Source organism: Fukomys damarensis, unplaced genomic scaffold (genome assembly GCF_012274545.1).
Source record: "Fukomys damarensis isolate Sample0158 unplaced genomic scaffold, DMR_v1.0_HiC HiC_scaffold_34, whole genome shotgun sequence".
NCBI classification, from domain to species: domain Eukaryota; kingdom Metazoa; phylum Chordata; class Mammalia; order Rodentia; family Bathyergidae; genus Fukomys; species Fukomys damarensis.
In genome coordinates this window covers 18,533,858-18,546,064 of record NW_022900946.1, presented here as the reverse complement: position 1 = coordinate 18,546,064, position 12,207 = coordinate 18,533,858, and the positions used below count along the sequence as shown (strand labels likewise).

Here is a 12,207-nt window from a genome sequence, read left to right as displayed (position 1 = left end):
TGGGCCCCGGCGCCCCCTGGCTGAAGGCGCGGGCTCCGCGCTGCGCTGCACTGCCCCGGGCACGAGGCCCCTTCTTTGGCAGACACCAAGCTGGTGGTCCAGGCAGGTGTGGCCGAGATGGGGTATGGGGGCCGTCTCCGTCTCCGTCTACCGGTTGGCTGGTAAATTACCTCAGGTGCAGCAATGAGGTTGGTGATTTTGAAAACAGGGCTGTGGAGCGCCGGCCAGAGCTCACATACTGACACCACCCTTGATAAGCTGACACTCCTTGGCCAGGCGTTTTACTGCTCTTGGCTTCAGTTTTCTTCTTCGTCAAAGGATGATAACTGTGCACCAACATCTCAAAGAGCAGTAAGGAGATTCCTGCAGATAGAGCACACAAAGTGCTTGGCACAACTTCCTGGCCAGAATGTGCTGCGAGCTTGGCTGCTAGTTATCAGTCAGGCCATCGAGGGTGGACAAAAAAAATCCTTTGAAACTTTCATAACTCGAGGTCCTGGCCCGATAGTTGGACAGACAGAAAACGAATCTAGGTAGGAGCCCCGTAGGGCCAACAGCTGGGGGGCTCGGGCCACTCTGGGAGGTTGTATGTGTGTCTGATCCCACCTGGAATGAAGAGCCTGCGGTCTCCCGGGAGACACCAGAGGCAGCCAGGTTCCTTACGGCCAAAGGGCCATTAGAGCTCCAACTGGGAGCAATGCAGTCTTGCAGGAGTGAGGAGACAAAAACCCCAAACAGGGCACCCGTGGTGCTAGATTCAATGTCACCTTTCATTCCGTCCCTTCCCCACCTGTTTTTTATTTATAAAATAAGAACGTTGAAGCCAGGTGTGGTGATGTATCCCTGTAATCCCAGCACTCTGAAAGGCTGAGGCAGGAGGATCACAAGTTCAAGGCCCACCTGGGCAATTTAGCAAGATCCAGTCCAAAAAAAAAGGTGGGTGAGGAATTGACTCCTGAGGATTTTTCCTGCCCCCTAGCCCCAGATATCTAAGGCTACTCAGTGTCCTTCAGGCCATCTCTTGCCCCTGCCTCCAAAGGATAGTGATTTCCAAGTTTGTTAAGGGCTCATCAGGGCCTCTGACAGCCGACTTGAGGGTTGTGATTCCTCCCAGTCACTTCCAAATGCATTTTTCCAGGGCAGGGTCTCTGTGGAGTCCTTTGTTCATTCCCTCATTCAAGACATGTGCCACGTGGCCCAACCTGGTCATGCCAGGCTCTGCTCATGGCACATTGATGAGTAGAGGGAAAAGCTAGAACACGGGAGTTTTTCTCTCGAGTGACTTGAATTCAGCCTTGAGGAGGGAACACTTTGTGTGTGTGGTACTTGGGACCGAACCCAGGTCTTTACAATGAGCTATACTCCCAGCCCACCCCCCTTACATTTTTGAGACAGGGTCGCACTAAGTTGCTAAGTTTCCAGGCTGGGCTTGAACTTGGTGATCCTCCTGCCTCAGCATTCCAGGCTGCTGGGATCACAGGTGCACACCTCTTTGCCCAGCTGGGCACACATAGTAATCGAAAAGCAAAACCCCTCAACTGACTTTTTTTGGGTACCAGGATTGAACTAGGGTAGGGCCCTTGTGCTTTTGAGGAAGGCAGCAGAACCACTGAGCTAAATCCCTGGCGCCCTACTGACTCTTTGAAGAGAACTAGGGAACAATCAGGACTCCCCTCCAACCATCCAGAGGCAATCTTCCTGAGGTTGTTGTGGTCCGAATCTCTGGGGGTTGGGGAAGGTTGTAAAATGCAGATGCTAGGGCCCTTGGCATCCTGGAGGTCCTGCCTGGGGAGTCTGGGAAGAGATCCAGGAATCAGAAGTGTTAAGGAGTCCTCCTGCCACCTCTCTAAGAAGCCAGGAGAGAGAGATCCTGCTTGCAGCCCCACAGCTGAAAAAGCTACCCAGGAAACCTGTGGTCTCTCCTGCCCTTCCCTGGCTCTGCCTGGCTCCCCTCCTGGCTGCTCCAGGCTGGTGTTCCTTGTGGGCAAGGAAGGGCTGGAGCAGTTCCCTTGCTTCTGAAGCGAGTTCCCTTCTGAGGTCTGGGGCACCAAGGCCGTGGGTCCCCCAGGCTGCTGGCCTTGGGAGAAGATGTCAGAGAAGAGCCAGGATTCCAGAACTCACGTGTGTGGAGGGGAGGTGGGGGGACCTGGGGCTGTAGAAGCCAGCGCTCCACATAGACGCCTTCCTCACAGGGGGGCTGGACAGGGACTCTGTTGGTCTTTCCTGTGCCCCTGCTGTGCACTCTGCCTGTACACCTTCCCCTCTAGTCTCCTTCCTTTCCCTGTCCCTATAGGGGGGCTCTCTAGCCCACATTCCATTGCTGTGAAACTGTGACCGGAACTCACTGGTAGCCACGAGGGAAGCTGGTTAAGTAGGCCAGGGTGGGTGCACCTGCGGAAGACCCACAGCTGGAAAAGAAAAGTGGAAAAATGGACAGAGGACAGGGGAAGGGCCAGAGGTTCAGCGCAAGAGAGAGAGCAGGGCTAGTTTGTGTTGGACAGAGAGTGGGGTGGGGGAAGGGAGCGCCTGTGCTGTATGCTTTTGTGTATGCAAACACTTCTAGAAGGGCTCCTGAGAAGCTGTTGTTAGCTCTGTGTCCCCTCAGCAAGAACAAGAGAGAAATCTGAGATTGTCACTGGGGAAGGAAGGCAGCCTAAATAGACCAGGTTTGAATCCCTGCCCAGACCCTTGCAGTCATTTTGCCTCTCTAAGCCTCAGTTTCCCTCACTTGTGAAGTGGGCAAGTAGGGTGTGAGCTCCCTGGGGTGAGACACTGTGACTTAAATAGCTAGCAGGGCCCTGGCTGTGGGAGGGACCTTAGCAAAGGAGAGGGAACAGTGTCTGCAGCAGGAGGATTTTTGCTAGGTGTCCTCTGCCCTGGAGCCCTGAATATGGTCAAAACACAGGCTTCTGGGAGCTTTAAAGCCCCCTTTCCCACAGTACCTGGGAAGGTGAAGGTGGGTTTGAAGAAGGGAGCTGGACCAGGTTCTCCAGGTCAGCGGGCCTGAAGCTCAGCCATTGAACATCTCACAACATGATAGTGGTGATGCCATCTCCTGTCACCGAGGGTAGACGCTGCCAGGCAGTATAGCAGGTGCCCAAGGTGGCTCTGCTGTTGGATCTGCCCCACCCCACAGCTGGGGGAGAGGGTGAAATAGGCCAGGGCCCCTATCTGGGAGACGGCCAGGGAGCCCGGCTGTGAAAGGCACAGTGCCCCCTGAGCTGGTGCTCGGTCAGCCTGTGGGTGCTCTGCCCCCCACCCCCACCTGCGAGGGGAGGGGCTGCTGGGCCTGTGCTGACTCAGCTGGGCCTGGCCCAGGGCTGGCAGAGGGAATGAGCAGATTTGGGGAGGACTCCAGCTGCGCCTGTCCATCCGCCCCTGTCCATTCTCTGAGAGCTGGGTTCAGGGCTGGTGCGGCTGTGTGCGTGTGTGTGCGCTCGGGTGTGTGTACACGTGGACACCGCATATCTGGGGACAGGCTGGACGGGGTGGGGTCTCTGTTCCCACAGCGCATCCTCCCCTGGGCAGATGGGAGTTGTTTGGATCCAAGGAGGCCTCTCCTGCCCAGTGACTCATCCCCTCCGTGGCCCTGGAAGGGGGCCTGCTGTTCCCCTCTGCTGACAGGGAGGGTGTTTGCTCTCCTGGGTTTGCTTGATGACCCTTTAACCCCTCAGAGATGGCACCTGCAGGGCCCTCCCAATCTCTGGCAGCCCTGTGACCCTCCCCTTTCCGCAGCCAGACCTGGAGAGTTCGTCTCCTGAAGGGTCACACAGACCTCCTATTTGCTGTCATTGTACCTCAGCAGCTGGAGAGGTACTCTCTTGGGCTTAGCCAGCAAACCAGTTTGGAACCAGAAGGGCGGCATTCCCCCAGCTCAGAGGGGAGAGGGTGTGCTGGAGGGATTCAGCCTTCTCCCGCCTCCTGTGCAGACCCAGGTTCTTCTTCCACCGACATCTCCCATCTCCAACTCTGTCCAAATCCCCACCTGGGAACCGTAAAAAATGCAGATTCTGGGGGCCTCCCTGACATGACGTGGTTGTGTGAGTATTGGTGTAGGGCCCAGTATTTTTGCATTTTGGAAAACACCTCTCCCCTGTAATATCTGAGCCACCCAGTGAAACACAGCTGTGGACAAAGACAGAGATGGACAACTCCGGGCCTGGCCTCCACGCAGCTGGGAAGAACCCAAGGCTTTTTAGCTCAAAGCCAACCTAGGTTTGAATCCTGACTTTGCCATACACCCAGCTGTGCTACTTTAGGCAGGTAGCTTAACCTCTCTGAATCTCTCTGGATCTGGTTTCCCCATCTGTAAAAGGGGGAAGAACCAACGTGTAGTAGTGTGAAAAGCACCTGGCACAGAGACCTCTCTCCTCCTGTCTTCCAAGGGGGAAGGGTGGCCTAGCTTAGCTTCAGCCTGTGTGTTTTTTTTTTTTCAGCCTGTGTTTTGTAACGTGTGTTTTCTTTTCTTGCAGGACAATGCAAATGATGGAAAATCATGCTGGCCCTCCAGCTCACATGGCTGACTCACACTAGGGCTGGGCTGGGGGCCAGTGCGCTCCCCCAACAGCTCCCTGGGGCCAGAGAGGAGGCCTGGCCCTGGCAAGGGACAGGAGAGGGTCCATGGTGACTCACATGCTCTGCCTGCCCCTGAGTCATCCCAGGAGAATGTTCCTGGGAACCCCACCCACCTGGGCCCTGGTAGCCTACTCCAACCTGGCCACCTTGCCCTGCCTATGGGGCAGCCCTACCCTGTTTCCACTGCAGGGAGTCTCGCTCCAGTGACCCCCTGCTGGTCTTTCCTAGATGCAGCTGTACTTCTGCAAAATAATGAAACAACCCCTGACTTTCTTGACCAGCAGCTCCTCTAAGCCCAGCTGCCCTGGTTCTGGCTCGGCAGGAGGGGCCTCCTGGGCTCTGCCTCAGCCACAGGCTGGGACCCACTCTGGCCGCCCAAGTTGCGGGCCAGCCCATTTGCAGACCCAGGCCTTGGGTTTCAGGCATCTCATCTCTAACCCCAGGCCACCCCCGACATAGTCAGCTGCGTCCCGGCCTCAGACCAGGTCGTGAAAGCTGCCCAGAGAGGAGGGCACCTGGCAGGGCAGATGGAGCTGGGTGGGGCCCAGCAGGCAGTGCGAGGCCTGGGATCCCTGCAGGACAGCCCAGCCCAGCCCGGCCCAGCCCAGCACCCATCCTCCCTCCACGCCCAGGCTGCTTCCTCTCCTCTGCCTCTCTAGCCTGTCCAGCTCCTGCTGCCCAGACCTGTGGGGCTGCATTGTAGGACCAGGGCCAGGTGTGACTGACCCTGGGCTGGCCCAGGCCAGCAGGTCAGGACCCCATTCCCTCAAGAGCCTAGCGGCCTAAGGGATAGATGGATGAGCTACCACCAAAGGCCGTTCACATCAAATCAGACTTTAAGGGGCTGGGGATTTAGCTCAGCGGTTCGGTGGCCTGCCTTGCAAGCACAAGGACCCGAGTTCAATCCCTGGTACCAAGGAAAAAAAAGAAAAACAAACAAATCAGACTTTAGCTTGGAGCCAAGCCTGGTTGGACTCCTTGTAAGACTTGAATAGGCTAAAGTGACTCCATGCTAATAGGCCAGACTGTGCTTCTTCATATGCTAATTGCTACCTTGGTTAACAGCCCGCCCAGGGGCAAATGGTTTGACAAAAGGTGACCCTAGAACATTTCCTGCATAAGATAAGCAATGTGTTTGCAGTCTTGTTCTGTGAATTCCCTGACTCTTTGTTTAGAAAGGAAAAAAAAGAAAAACAAACAAATCAGACTTTAGCTTGGAGCCAAGCCTGGTTGGACTCCTGACTTGATCATGCCCCAGGTTGTGTGATCTTGGAAGGTGGCTTAACCTCTCTGTGACCTTGGAGTCATAGCTTGCCCTCTCCATAAAATGGGAATAGCTATGAGCTGAGCTGTTAAATTCCAGCTCCTCTATTTTCTACCTGGGTAAACCTGGGCAAATATCTTCACTTCTCTGAACCTCAGCTTCTCTGTCTATAAAATGACCCCAGCTCTGTAGGGTCTTAAAGAGTCAGTGAAGTAAGACAGGAAATGATGACAAACAATGACAATCTTGTTGAGTGTTGTGTGTGCCCAGCCCTGAGCTGATGCTTGGTGTTATCTTTCCAGCTTTGTTGAGACTGGACGTGCCGAAGTACCCCTTCTTAACTTGTACGACCTGATAAGCTGTGATGAGATCACCCGGCCATGAACTTGTCACGTAATGAAGAGTGACGGTGATGACTCCCCTGCTTCCTCTCGCCAGTGTGCAGTGTGGCCACTGAACTCCCACGACATGAAGGCCGTCGGTGAGTACTCGGGGTTCAGACTCATTTGCTGCCAGCAGCAGCCGGTGTGGAAATAGGATCAGGTGCTCAAGGTCCTACTGAAGGAATGATGGGCAGGCCAGTGCACCATGGAGGCCCCAGGGAAGGTCCCCAGAGGGCCAGGCAAAGGCTTCTAGCTGGAGCAGAACTCTGACAGGAGCGGGGGGCTTGGTTTCTCCAGTTATTCATTCATCCAGTATTCCTTGGGCACTTACTGTGTGACAGGTCCCATCCTAGTCATTGTGGACTCCGATCCATACATCGGCCGCGGGCGCTCAGTGAACTCTCCGCAGAGGAGGGTAAGGATGGCAAGATGGTGCCGGTTCCAGCCACAGGAAGGTGACTCTCCTGTGTCCCTGAGGTCAGAGCACTTCCAGCAAAGCGTGCAGCGTGGACAGAGATGCCCTCGAGTGGGGGTTCTGGGGACTCATGGGGGAAGCAGACCCAAGGTTGGGGGTGGTTGGAATGAATTCAGGAAGGGGGCAGCCTCCCTGCAAGGACCTTGGGGGTTCTGTTCTCCTGCATCACTGTCACTGCCATGGCAGCCAGGCTCCTATCACCCCTCTTGATGGGGCACCTACTGTATGTCCAGCCCAGGGGAGACAGTGGCAAACAGCCTCATGTCCTCGGCACCTCATCTGGGGAGTGAAATGGGACAGAAAGAGAAAGTCACACTTTAACTGTGAGACAGCCAGGCATAGTGGTGCACACCTGTAATCCCAGAGGCTGAGGCAGGATGGTTGCGAATTTGAGCCCAGCTTGGGCAACTTCATGACTTAGGGAGACCCGGTCTTGGAATAAAAAGTATTAGAAGGATGAACTAAAGTATTTACCGGGGTGTTTTTATGATTTAGTCAGTTAATAAAAGTATCTGCTTCCCCCCCCCCAAAAAAAAAGTAAAAAATGGGCTGGGGATACAGTTCACTACAAAGGCCCTGGGTTCGAGCTCTAGAACAAGGAGGAGGAAGAGGAGGAGGAGGGAGAGAAGAAATAATAAATGGCCCAAGGGCCCACTAGTAGGGGAATGGAGATGCATCCCCGGCCTCCACAGTCGGGACGGGTGGACAGGCTGGGGAATGTCAGGCTGACAGACCTCAGAGGTGGGAAGTGCGCAATGTGGTCGGAGAGATGCCGTAGCAGGTGCTGCGTTTTTGCTGTTTATGATTTAAAACAGAGCTGCCTGCGTCTCTTGAGCAGTCCCTCTCCTGACTGCCCACACCCTTTGCATCTGTCTAAGCCCTTTGTCCTCTTTCCCTGCTGAGGCCAAGCATTCCTGCTTGGGACCCACTGGCCAAGCCCCCTCCCTGGCCACTGGCCACTGTCTGCTACAGGCTCAGGCTTAATCCTCTGCCAGAGTGAGGGCCTCAGGGGTGTGAGTCAGCCCCAGGAAGCTTTGGACAATGCTCCCTTCTCCTGGCCTTGGGGACCCACCCAGCCCTGCTCCCATCTGGCCCATCCTGTCACCTGTACAGGGTCGGGTCCCCGCAGGCGTGTGGTGGGGACGCTCTGGTGCCTGAAGGTGCTGAGCAGTGGGAGGCGGCTGGGTCAGTGAAGAAGGTGGTGTGAGCTGTATGGTCTATGTCAGTAGTGGCGAACCTATGGTACTTTGTGATAAATCAGTGGTTTGTGGTTTGCAGTTCGGCTAGTCGGGCTCTAACAGGTTCACCATCCCCGGTCTATGCTGTCCTTTGGGAAGACAGCTATGTTCTGATGTAAATATGTGTGTAATGTACTTAGGTGAACGTACTCCGTGGCCCTAGTTTTTTTTTGAGACAGGGTCTCACTAGGTAGTTGAGACTGACCTGGAACTCACTATGTAGCCCAGGCTGGTCTCGAACTCACAGCGACCCTCCTGTGTCAGTCTCCTGAGTCTGTGGCCCTAGTTTAATTGATGTGTACACGAGAGGCTGTGTGCATCCATTAGCTGTGGTGTCGGGGAGCCTGGCCATCCTGGTCAGGGGCAGTAGGGCCTCAGGCACTGAGCTCAGGGTCCCCATAGTCCTTTGGATGGGCTGGGTTTTCTTTGGGGCCATGGTCCCTGTCACCTGTCCAGTCCCTGATCCAAAACCATCGGTGGGCAGAATCCCACACTGAAGTGGGCTGGTTGGCCTTGTCACTGGCACAGGCTCCAGTCTGTACCACTGAGGAAGGGTCCCGAGGTGGAGGGAAAGCTCCCTTTCTTGGTTCTCCATCTCTCTTTCCCAGCACGGTCTCCAAAATCCCTCTCAGGTATGCGCAGCATCCCCTGGATCAGAGATCCAGGAGCCTTCAGGCCTCAGCCAGACCTCTACAGCAGCTGCCTCCTTCCTCCCCAGACCTCTTCTCTGCCCCCTCCTCCACTATAGTCTATTCTCAACACAGCAGCCAGAGGCTAAGGCGGCAGTCATTGGACTTTCCTCTCCCTCACCTCCCAGCCAGTCCAAGTCCCTTAGCTCAAATGGGACAACTCAGGAGACACCCACCCTTTTCTCCTCTGCCATCTCCCTCTGCTCACACTCTGCCCTGTACACACCGATCACCTTCCAGTTCCCCAAGCACACAGAGCACACCCTGCCTCAGGGCCTTTGCACTGGCAGACTCCATCTCTGTACACCACACCCTGCTCTTCCTTCAAGTCTTTGATACTCATGTCCTCTTCTCAGTGAGGCCCACAGGCACCTGTCTATACTCCCTCACTTCTACTGTTCCCACCAGAGTGCTCAGTGTAATCTGATCCACCACAGAAATGAATCCCACTGCAACTCTGCTGCTTCTTCTGTGGTTGATCTAGTTTTGTTTTTCTCCCAGGATGGAACCCAGGGCTTCTCACAGGCTAGGGAAGTGCTCTGCCACTGAGCACACCCCAGCCCTTGCTTTAGCCACTTCCTCCTGCATATTCCTGTGCACCCCCTACTGCCTGGTCCTCAGAGTCTCTGCATGGGGTCTGGATATAGGGAGAGTGGAAGAGCTGAGTCCCCACACTGCCCCCCACCGTGCTGACGAGAAGCACAGGATCCTTCGGGGCTTGAGTGGACAGGGCATACCGAGCCTCCATTTCCCAGTGCTGGGGTACAGTGGCAGCTTTGGAGTGTGCCCTGGGCTGTCCCCTGCCAGTACCTGGGCACCCAGGGTGCACAACCTGTCCCTTGTCCCTTTCCCTCAGCCCCAGCTGGGACTGCAGGGCTTGGCTCCCATGTTCTGTTCCAGGGTGGGCTGAGACCTCTCCCTGCAGCTTACTGGTGCCATCACAGACTAAGGGGCAGAAAGGGGATCCTGTGCAGCCTGCAGAGCTTTATTTATCTGGAAATGTGAGGCTATATGTCTGTATTGTTTTTCAAGCCACAAGTTTGTGATTGCCACAGGGACCAGTCGTGGGCTTAACTTCTCCGCGGTGCAGGGGCTGTCTGCGCCATCAGAACTACAAGGGACAGAGGAGGGTCCTGGAGGTGGAGTAGGAGGTGCAGGGTGGGTTCTCTTCTCCCACCCTCTGCCCCCTGGCCTTGGGCGCCCTGGAGGCAAACGAGTGATCCCACCTGGTGAAATAGCTGTAACGTAAGATTTACCATTAAGTCACTTGAAGAGCATGAAGCACATCACATTTTCCCGTGGCTACCGCCATTATCTATCCCCAGGACCCGTCCATCTTGTGCAGCTGAGATACCGCGTTCGTCAGTCACCTCCCCATGTCCTACCCCTAGACCTGGCAACCACTATTGTTCTTTCTGCCCCTAGGGCTTTGACCTTCTGGGGACCTGGTGTAAGAGAAACTCAGCAGCACCTGGCCTTTTGTGGCTGGTGTCTCAGTGCGCTGTCTTCCAGTCCATCCCCGTGGTGGTGTGAGTGTTGGTGACTCCCTAGACTGGTTAACATTCACACTATAGGAGACACTGGCCAGACAGCAGGGAGTAACAGGACCAGAATGCACACCAGGCAAACAAAAGTCTACCTCCACAAGGCAGCTTTAGCTGGGGTGAAGATCCCACCTTGGGTGTGACTTTAAGCCCCAGCAACCCCAGGGGACCAGGCCACCCCTCCATACCTCCCCATCTGGGTGCAGGGTGTCTGGATCTCTTTCAGCTAGACTTGGAAATCACATCCTCTGGGCGCATCAGCTTCATCCCTAGCGGGGAGAAGACATTGGAAAACCATAGGCCTGGGCTTGAGTCTCTTAGGAGCAAGTGTGACCTTGGGCAAGCCTCTCGACCAGTCTGTTTGTTAGTTTCCTTGTACAATGATGATGATCAAAATGGTTTTGCCTTTTGAGGGCTGGGGATTTAGCTCAGTGGTGCTGCCACCTGCCTTGCAAGCACAAGGACCTGAGTTTGATCCCTGGTACCAAACCAAACCAAACAAAAACCTTTTAAGGCTTTTTGAAAAATTGAGGGGAAAGTTACAACACATAAAATTATCCAACTTAATGTGTACACATTGGTGGTGATTTCTACCAAGTTCTTTTTATTTACAGGGGTTGTTTTGAGATTTAAATTCATTCGTGTTTGTAAGTCTTTAGAATGGTGCCTGGAATAGTAAATGCAGGGGAGGAGTGCTTGTCCTGGGTCCATCCCTTGCCTGTGTGTGAGTCACACACACCAAGGAAAGAAGGAAAGGAGCGGGGAAGGAGGAAAGAAGGGAGAAGAATTTAACAACAAAAATGAGGGTGGAATAATTAGTAGTAGAACATTGCTAAGAATAGACGACGCGTGGTACGTGATATTGTTAATTCCCTTCTCTTGGGCGGGAGGAGGAGGGAGCAAAGCTCTCGCTCCCCTGGGGCCCCAGTTTTCTGCATTGAGCTGTAAGGCATCGCACACCCTTTCCCCCCACGCAGTCACATCCTCCCTCAAGGTGAGGCAGAGAGGAGGCGGTGACTTACCTTTCCTGCTGGCAACATCAGCTAACTGTGGTGATGCCCAGGCAGAGCTGCGGGTTCTCTGGATGAACCCGACGGGAACAAAGATCCCAAGACCGCAGGTCACCTGGCAACCCGCCGCTGCGGGCGTTTCAGGAACTATGGGCTGTCATTTGCCGCCACCTTGTGGTGGGAACTTTACATCCCCTTTCCATCTTTAAATCAACCCAGCCGGTCCCGAAGCATCTAGCTACCGACTTCCAGGCCCTCAGGAAGATTCTGTGAACACTGCCCTCAGTCACAGTCTGTGGAGAAGGACTGCCAAAGGGACAGAATTAGCACAAGGGGAGGCTAGGGATGGGGAACAGGAGGGACCGGAGGACCGAGAATTCGGCCCACCCACTCCCTGGACCTGACGGTGGGCAAGGATGTCTGGTTTCCCATGGGAGATGATGAGCTCATCCGGGCCTGGCACAAAGTAGGTGCTTGGCACATGTCGAGTGAGGGCTTGGATAAAAATGCTATCCGGAGCTCGGTGGCTCTCACAGGCCAAATAGCTGGGTCATGGGGAGGGAGGGTGTTATGGGAAGGAAGCTGGGCCCCCGGCGACCCCGGGAGCTCTAGAAGGGTTTGCATAGGAGCCGTACTGAGAAGGACGGGCAAACGTCATCCTTCCTCACTGCTGTGGTTGCTGGAACCCCTTCCCTGCTCACTGCATTTCTCCTTGGATCTCACATATGATGCGTTTGCCTTGTTTATTTAAACCGCCACAGTGATATAAACTCCACGGGGCAAGGACATTTGTCTGGTGTGCTTTTTGGTGACAATCCAGCTCTGAAGGGACCCTACACCGAAGGGACGTTCTGTAAACGTGTGCAGAGTGAATGAATGACGCACCGAAGGTGGTGGGGCGTGGCCAGGGGAGGAGACCGAGTTAACCTGAGCTAGGGAAGTGCATGCTGTACTGAAGTAGATGGGAAACTTCTGGGAAGGGCGGGGTTGCCGGGCTCAGGGCCTTTCTGGGCGGGTCTAGGCTAGGGC

General features: G+C 55.0%; 1 long non-coding RNA gene across 1 annotated transcript; it reads right to left on the bottom strand.

The window, feature by feature from the left end:
* Window positions 1–9,642: 9,642 nt before the first annotated feature.
* LOC104876197 lies at window positions 9,643–11,394 on the bottom strand. Its single transcript, XR_784269.1, has 3 exons — window positions 11,191–11,394; window positions 10,357–10,437; window positions 9,643–9,862 (listed from the first exon to the last, which is right to left on the bottom strand). It is a non-coding gene; the product is annotated as an uncharacterized LOC104876197 (long non-coding RNA).
* Window positions 11,395–12,207: the final 813 nt, after the last annotated feature.